Source organism: Bos indicus, chromosome 9, assembly GCF_029378745.1.
Source record: "Bos indicus isolate NIAB-ARS_2022 breed Sahiwal x Tharparkar chromosome 9, NIAB-ARS_B.indTharparkar_mat_pri_1.0, whole genome shotgun sequence".
In the NCBI taxonomy this organism is placed as follows: Eukaryota; Metazoa; Chordata; class Mammalia; order Artiodactyla; family Bovidae; genus Bos; species Bos indicus.
The window spans coordinates 93,441,553-93,448,569 of NC_091768.1; the positions used below are offsets into that span (position 1 = coordinate 93,441,553).

Genomic DNA, 7,017 nt, shown 5'->3' on the forward strand with positions numbered 1-7,017 from the left:
CTGTGTGCACTCATGACCAGAAAGAATGGCAAATCCCTGAACTTTCCACTCGATTTTGCCGTGAACCTGAAACTGCTCTTTGTTGTTGTTTTCCAGTCGCTAAGTTGCGCCCGACTCTTTTGCAAGCCCACGACTGTAGCCTGCCAGGCTCCTCTCTCCATGCGGTTTCCCAGGCAAGAATACAGAGGGGGTTGTACTTCCTTCTCCAGGGGATCTTCTCAACCCAGGGATCAAACCTGTGTCTCTTGCATTGGCAGGTGGATTCTTTACCACTGAGTCACCTGGGAAGCCCAGAACACTGCTCTGAAGATAGTCTACTTTTTCAAATGTTAATAAATGTGTTTTATTTTTCAAAGTGGGGGCCCACAGTGAGCCCTTGACCTTTCTTTCACTTTGTTCTAATAAATGCTTATTAAGCATGTGGTATTAATTTCTTAGAGCTGTCTTAACAAAGTTCCACACATTGCATGGCTTAAACAGGAGAGTTTTTTTTTTTTTTTTTCTTTTTTGGACTTTCAACTTTTTATTTTGTATTGGGATATAGCCAATTAACAATATTGTGGTAGTTTCAGGTGAACAGCGAAGAGCCTCAGCCATACATATACATGTATCCATTCTCCCCCAAACCCCTCTCCTATCCTGGCTGGCACATAACATTGAGCAGAGTTCCGTGTGCTATATAACAGGTCTTGTTGGTTATCCATTTTAAATATAGCAGTGTGTACATGACCTTCTCAAAGTTCCTAACTATCCCTCCCCCACTCTGACCCCAGCAACCATAAGTTGGTTTTCTAAGTCTTAAACAACAGAAATGTATTGTCTCTCAGTTTTGGAGGCTAGATATTCAAGATCAAAGTGTTATTAGAGCTGGTTCCTTCTGAGGGCACTGTTCCATGTCTTCTTCCTGGCTTCTAGTGGTTTAATGGCAATCTTTGACATTCCCATTCTCTGATCTCATGTTCACATGGCATTTTCCCTGCGTATGTGTCTGTCTCCAAATTTCCCCTTTCTCTAAGAGCATCAGTCACCCTGATTGAGACTCATATACTACTTACCTGCAATAGCCCTATTTGCAAACATGGTCATGTTTGAGGTCCTTAATGTTAGGACTTCAACATAGGAATTTTGCGGAAACACTGTTCAGTTCATAACACTCTATGTATATAACACTGTGCCAGACTCTGATGGGAATTCAAAATATTTTGAGGTCGTCTCATAACATTTGTCATATTTGAGAACATGACAAACTTATGCACAACCATAGCCAAGTGCACAACTGATATTACAGCAAAGTAAGAGAATAAGGGCCAACTGAGAAGTACTCGCACCTCTGGCACAGCTTCAAAGGAGGGGTTTTCGACCACTTACCAGTTGGGTTGCACCACTCACGGGTTGGAAGTTTATGGACAAGCTCCCTAGAAGCAGGAGGGATCAAGCAGCGGCACAGCTGGGATCAGTAAGCGGGAACAAGTGAGAAAGCAACAGCTCTTGGCCTGCACTTCCTTCCAGGAGTCTGTGAGTAGCTGGGCATCTAGCACAGTAGGGGGCAGACCTAGGGAAGCAGTTGAGCAGGTGATAAAGCTAGAAAACCAGAGTTGAAGCCAAATTGCACAGAACCATGAAAGATAAATGTGGGCTCTGGGTGAAGTGAGGCCTCTGAAGTTTTGAAAACAGGAAATGAAGTAATGAAAGCAACATTTAAGAATGGTTTTTCTGGCAGAGGGATGTAGACTTCACTGGAGAGGATTCATTCATTCAACATACATCTGTTGCGTCTGCTCTCTCTCGGCGTGAGAAGAGCTAATATACAACAAACATCCTTTCTAGAGTGAAAGATCAGGTACACTCAAAATACCCATTAAGGGAGACAGGTAAGACTGAGATTTGCCTCTGTCTGTGGGATTTCCCAGGCAAGAATAGTGGAGTGGGTTGCCATTTCCTTCTCCAGGGGATCTTCCAGACCCAGGGATCAAACCTGTGTCTCCTGCTTGGCAGGTGGATTCTTTCACCCCTGAGCCACCTGGGAAGCCCGAGATATGAACACTTTCAGGAGACTCGCTGGCTGGTCTGCTTTTATCTGTGTGTGGTTTTTGTTTTTTTTCTCCCTTTCCTGAGTGTCATATGCTGCAGTTTTATTCATGAGTAACCCTTAAAACTCACTTCCATCTTTACTCTCGGGCACACTGCATGCTCTTACACTCAGTGGACCACAAAACAATCGTGATGGATCCAAAACTGCTCTCCAAAGAGGAACCAGGATGGAAGAAACAGGCTCTGTTAGAGCCACAGCCAACCCCCGTCATCAGAGACGCAGGCTCTCAAGGAGGAAAACCAAACATAATTAAGTAAAATCGTATTGCTCAAATTTCCAATTGCATAAATCAATGATATTTTCCTCAATACCATTTTGTAAACTCTATATCACATGGATTTATAGGCTTCAGGATTGACTGAGCCAACTACTATCCATGTTATATCAGCAGGTTCTGTATCTTTTGGTGTCAGCAAAAAAAAAACAAAAAACAGTTACATTCAAGATGAAATCACATTGTATTTTCAAAGCACATGTCATCTCAAAAAATTATGCTTAGGCAGGATTTTTCATATAAATAATTCTCTACTGGGCAATCTATCAGAGGCTGGTTTTTCTTTTTCCTCTTTTTGTAAAGTTGGCTTTGTATGTTTAAAAAAAAAGAAAAGGATAAGCCTTAATAGCTCATCTCTAATAGCAAGCTTGGGAAGAAAAAGCAGAGAACTTTTTTCTGAAAAAATAATAATCTTTCTTAAACAAATATAGTTTATCATCTAGGTTCTTGATTCAATAGATGAACATTTTTAACCTTTATCTTTTATTAATATATATTACCTACAGTTGTATATATGAAGATTGTGTTTGTAGATGTCTATAAACAATCTATTGGCTTATTCATCCTTTCATTTTCTTGAGACATTTTTACTTCTTTTCATGAAGTCACAGAATTTTAAATTTGGACTATTAGAGATCTGTTTTTGGTCCAGAATTTAATGTAAAGTTAAAACTCATCACTTTTCTTTGGATTCAGTGTAATTTCAATGCAATATAAGAATCTTACAGAAAAAATAATAAAAGAATCTCCTATTGATTTCTACCTTCTAATATCGCCAATGTGATTTTTTAAAATATTTTTCTAGTGTTTTCTCATATGTAAAAATTACAGTATTTGTAAAATTTGACATCCTTTTTTTTTAAGTTATGAGAGGTTTCCAGTAGCAATAGTCCTTCTTCCTAACACAAGCTTAGGGCTGCCGCAAGTCAAGTGGAAAGAACCAAAGTCTGGCCTTTGGGCAGGAAGCAAGGTGGCTTTGGGAGCATCTGTGTCTTTGAGGGAAGAAATAAGCCTGCTTGGATCAAGAGGAGCACATGGGGGAATCCTCAAAATTAGCCCTGGAAGAGCAGCACGGACTGGATTTGGAGGGTGGGGTTCTGGGTGAGGCCAGAGAAGGAGTCTGGACTTGTTGCAACAAAGCACGTGAAGCTGCCTTTCCGGCCAGGAGAGAAACGGGAAGAAGGCGCAGCTTCGGGAAGCACAGCTGCTGCTGGAAAAGGGCGAGCTGAGGGAAAGCAGGTGGACACCAGTGGCTCCCTGGCCGCCCAGGGAGAAAAATATGTAGGGAAGGGTCGTGGGGTTTCTTGTGGTTCTTTCTGTTTGTTTTTGGTGGTTTTTTTAATTTGTTTATTTTAAATTGAAGGATAATTGCTTTACAATATTATGTTGGTTTCTGCCACACTTCAACATGAATCAGCCATAGGCATACATATGTCCACTACCTCTTGAACCTCCCTCCCACCTCCCACCCCATCCCACCCCTCTAGGTTGTCACAGAGTACCAATTTGAGCTCCCTGAGTCATACAGCAAATTCCTACTGGCTCTCTCTTTTACATATGGTAATGTGTATGTTTCCATGCTACTCTCTCATTGTTTTTAGTGGTGGTGGTGGTGTGTGTGTGTGTGTGTGCACTTGCACATTAAACCCAGAGGAATATCTTCATTTTCTTGAAACACAGACTCTCTTAGTCTACCTTTCACGTGTTCACTTTTCCTAGACACAGGGGTGCAAGAAATATATCCTTCTCTTAGTTACTGTAAGAAAATCACCAAAAGTATTATGACAATATTTTTGTTAGTTGTTTCAAATCTATATATTCTGCTGTACAAAAATTGAGATGTTGGTCAATACTTGCATATTATAGAACATAGCTAGGCTGGCAGGGTTAGTTACCATAAAAATATTAGTTACATATGCCAACCACCTGGCTAGTAGTATAGAGGTGTATTACCGATGCCTATTATCAATGCCTATTTTCGATGGCATGTTATTAGGATCCTAGAGCCTGACTTGTCCACATACCTTCAAACTGTGTTCCCTGGAACTCTAAACATTCGTCAGAGAAGCTTCTGGGCCATTCACCTCCTTCCTTCAGCTAGAGCATCCCACCATTATCTGCTCCAAACTTACAGAGTTACTGTAAGTCTGAAGCCTACTAAACTAGTCCAAGCTCCTCATTTTGTGAAAAAATAATAATAATAATGAGATTTTAGAGCTCTGAATTGAGTTGCCTCAACTCATACACAGCAATGAGAGGCAGAGTTAGACCTAAAACTCTCTGAAGTGTTGCCGTGGTTAAGGCAGATGCTCTCAAGTCTGAGGTCATAACAGGAACAGCAGGAAGTGAGGAGACAATGATGCAATTCTGCCTTGTGTCAAGCTCTGTGGTTCCACTGGTTAAATGCTTCTTTTCCTACTATTATGCTTGATTATGTGTGTGGAGGATCTGGAAGTTAAACCACTCATTTTTTTCTAGGAATGTTAAGAAGCTTTATTTTTTTTAACATGATGTATTCACTCATTCTGATTTTCACTCATCGCTGAATTCTACAAAATGCCCATTCCTTTCCAAATAAGGCAATAGCATCCCCTGACCATAAAGTCTGGTGAGACTTATATGGGGAGGGTGCCTTCTATTGAAAGTAGCATTCCATGAGCAATTAGGTAGTAAAAAGTAATCTGGAACTTAACCAACTCATACCCTTTGTATATCTATAGAATATGCATGCTCAGTCACTCAGTCATATCTGACTCTTTGCAACCCCCAAGACTGTAGCCCACAAGGCTCCTCTGTCCATAGAATTGCATAGGCAAGAATTCTGGAGCAGGTGGCCATTTCTAACTCCAGGGGATCTTTCTGAATCAGGGTTCAAACCCACATTTCCAGTGTCTCCTGCACTGGCAGGTGGATTCCTTATCACTGGGCCACCTGGGAAGCCCATCTAGATATAAATAAAAAGGAAAATTCAAAGGAAGGGAAACATATTTAATTACTTGGAAAAATTATCAAATATCAAAGCAATTATAATAAGATACTTCATAATGCTTAAATGTGATTGTTATGTATCATCATGATGAGTGCTATACAAAATGTAATGTTAATTTTGACAAAGGTCAAATATCAATTTAGTAATTCTAAACATCAATGCAAAGAAATAGAGGAAAACAATAGAATGGGAAAGACTAGAGATCTCTTCAAGAACATTAGAGATACCAAGGGAATATTTCATGAAAAGATGGGTTCAATAAAGGACAGAAATGGTATGGACCTGACAGAAGCAGAAGATATTCAGAAGAGGTGGCAAGAATACACAGAAGAAAGAAAAAAAACAAAAAAGAATACACAGAAGAACTGTACAAAAAAAGATCTTCACGACCCAGATAATCACGATGGTGTGATCACTCACCTAGAGAAAGACATCCTAGAATGTCAAGTCAAGTGGGCCTTAGGAAGCATCACTACAAACAAAGTTAGTGGAGGTGATGTAATTCCAGTTGAGCTATTTCAAATCCTGAAAGATGATGCTGTGAAAGTGCTACACTCAATATGTCAACAAATTTAGAAAACTCAGCAGTGGCCACGGGACTGGAAAATGTCAGTTTTCATTCCAATCCCAAAGACAGGCAATGCCAAAGAATGCTCAAACTACTGCACAATTGCACTCTTCTCATAGGCCAGTAAAGTAATGCTAAAAATTCTCCAAGCCAGGCTTCAGCAATAAGTGAACCGTGAACTTCCAGATATTCAAGCTAGTTTTAGAAAAGGCAGAGGAACCAGAGATCAAATTGCCAACATCCACTGGATCATCGAAAAAGCAAGAGAGTTCCAGAAAAACATGTATTTCTGCTTTATTGACTATGCCAAAACCTTTGACTGTGTGGATCACAATAAACTTTGGAAAATTCTGAAAGAGATGGGAATACCAGACCACCTGATCTGCCTTTTGAGAAACCTGTATGCAGGTCAGGAAGCAACAGTTAGAACTGGACATGGAACAACAGACTGGTTCCAAATAGGAAAAGGAGTACGTCAAGGTTGTATATTATCACCCTGCTTATTTAACTTATATGCAGAGTACATCAGGAGACACACTGGACTGGAAGAAACACAAGCTGGAATCAAGATTGCAGGGAGAAATATCAATAACCTCAGATATGCAGATGACACCACCCTTATGGCAGAAAGTGAAGAAGAACTAAAAAGCCTCTTGATTAAAGTGAAAGAGGAGAGTGAAAAAGTTGGCTTAAAGCTCAACATTCAGAAAACAAAGATCATGGCATCTGGTCCCATCACTTCATGGCAAATAGATGGGGAAACAGTAGAAATAGTAGCTGACTTTATTTTTTTTGGCTCCAAAATCACTGCAGATAGTGACTGCAGCCATGAAATTAAAAGACACTTACTCCTTGAAAGAAAAGTTATGACCAACCTAGACAGAATATTTAAAAGCAGAGACATTACTTTGTCAACAAATGTCCGTCTAGTCAAGGCTATGGTTTTTCCAGTGGTCATGTATGGATGTGAGAGTTGGACTATAAAGAAAGCTGAGCAAAGAATTGATGCTTTTGAATTGTGGTGTTGGAGAAGACTCTTGAGAGTCCCTTGGACTGCAAGGAGATCCAACCAGTCTGTCCTAAAGGAGATCAGT

General features: G+C 40.2%; 1 long non-coding RNA gene across 1 annotated transcript in view; it reads right to left on the reverse strand.

Annotated features, from left to right (window-relative positions):
- The window catches only part of LOC139184861 (uncharacterized), a 130,215-nt gene extending 125,578 nt beyond the window's left edge, over positions 1 to 4,637 (reverse strand). Inside the window, exons 1-2 of the long non-coding RNA XR_011568357.1 lie at positions 4,391 to 4,637; positions 1,369 to 1,552 (exon numbers count right to left, since the gene is read on the reverse strand). This is a non-coding gene — a long non-coding RNA (uncharacterized lncRNA). The remainder of the gene's footprint in view (positions 1 to 1,368; positions 1,553 to 4,390) is intronic.
- Positions 4,638 to 7,017: the final 2,380 nt, after the last annotated feature.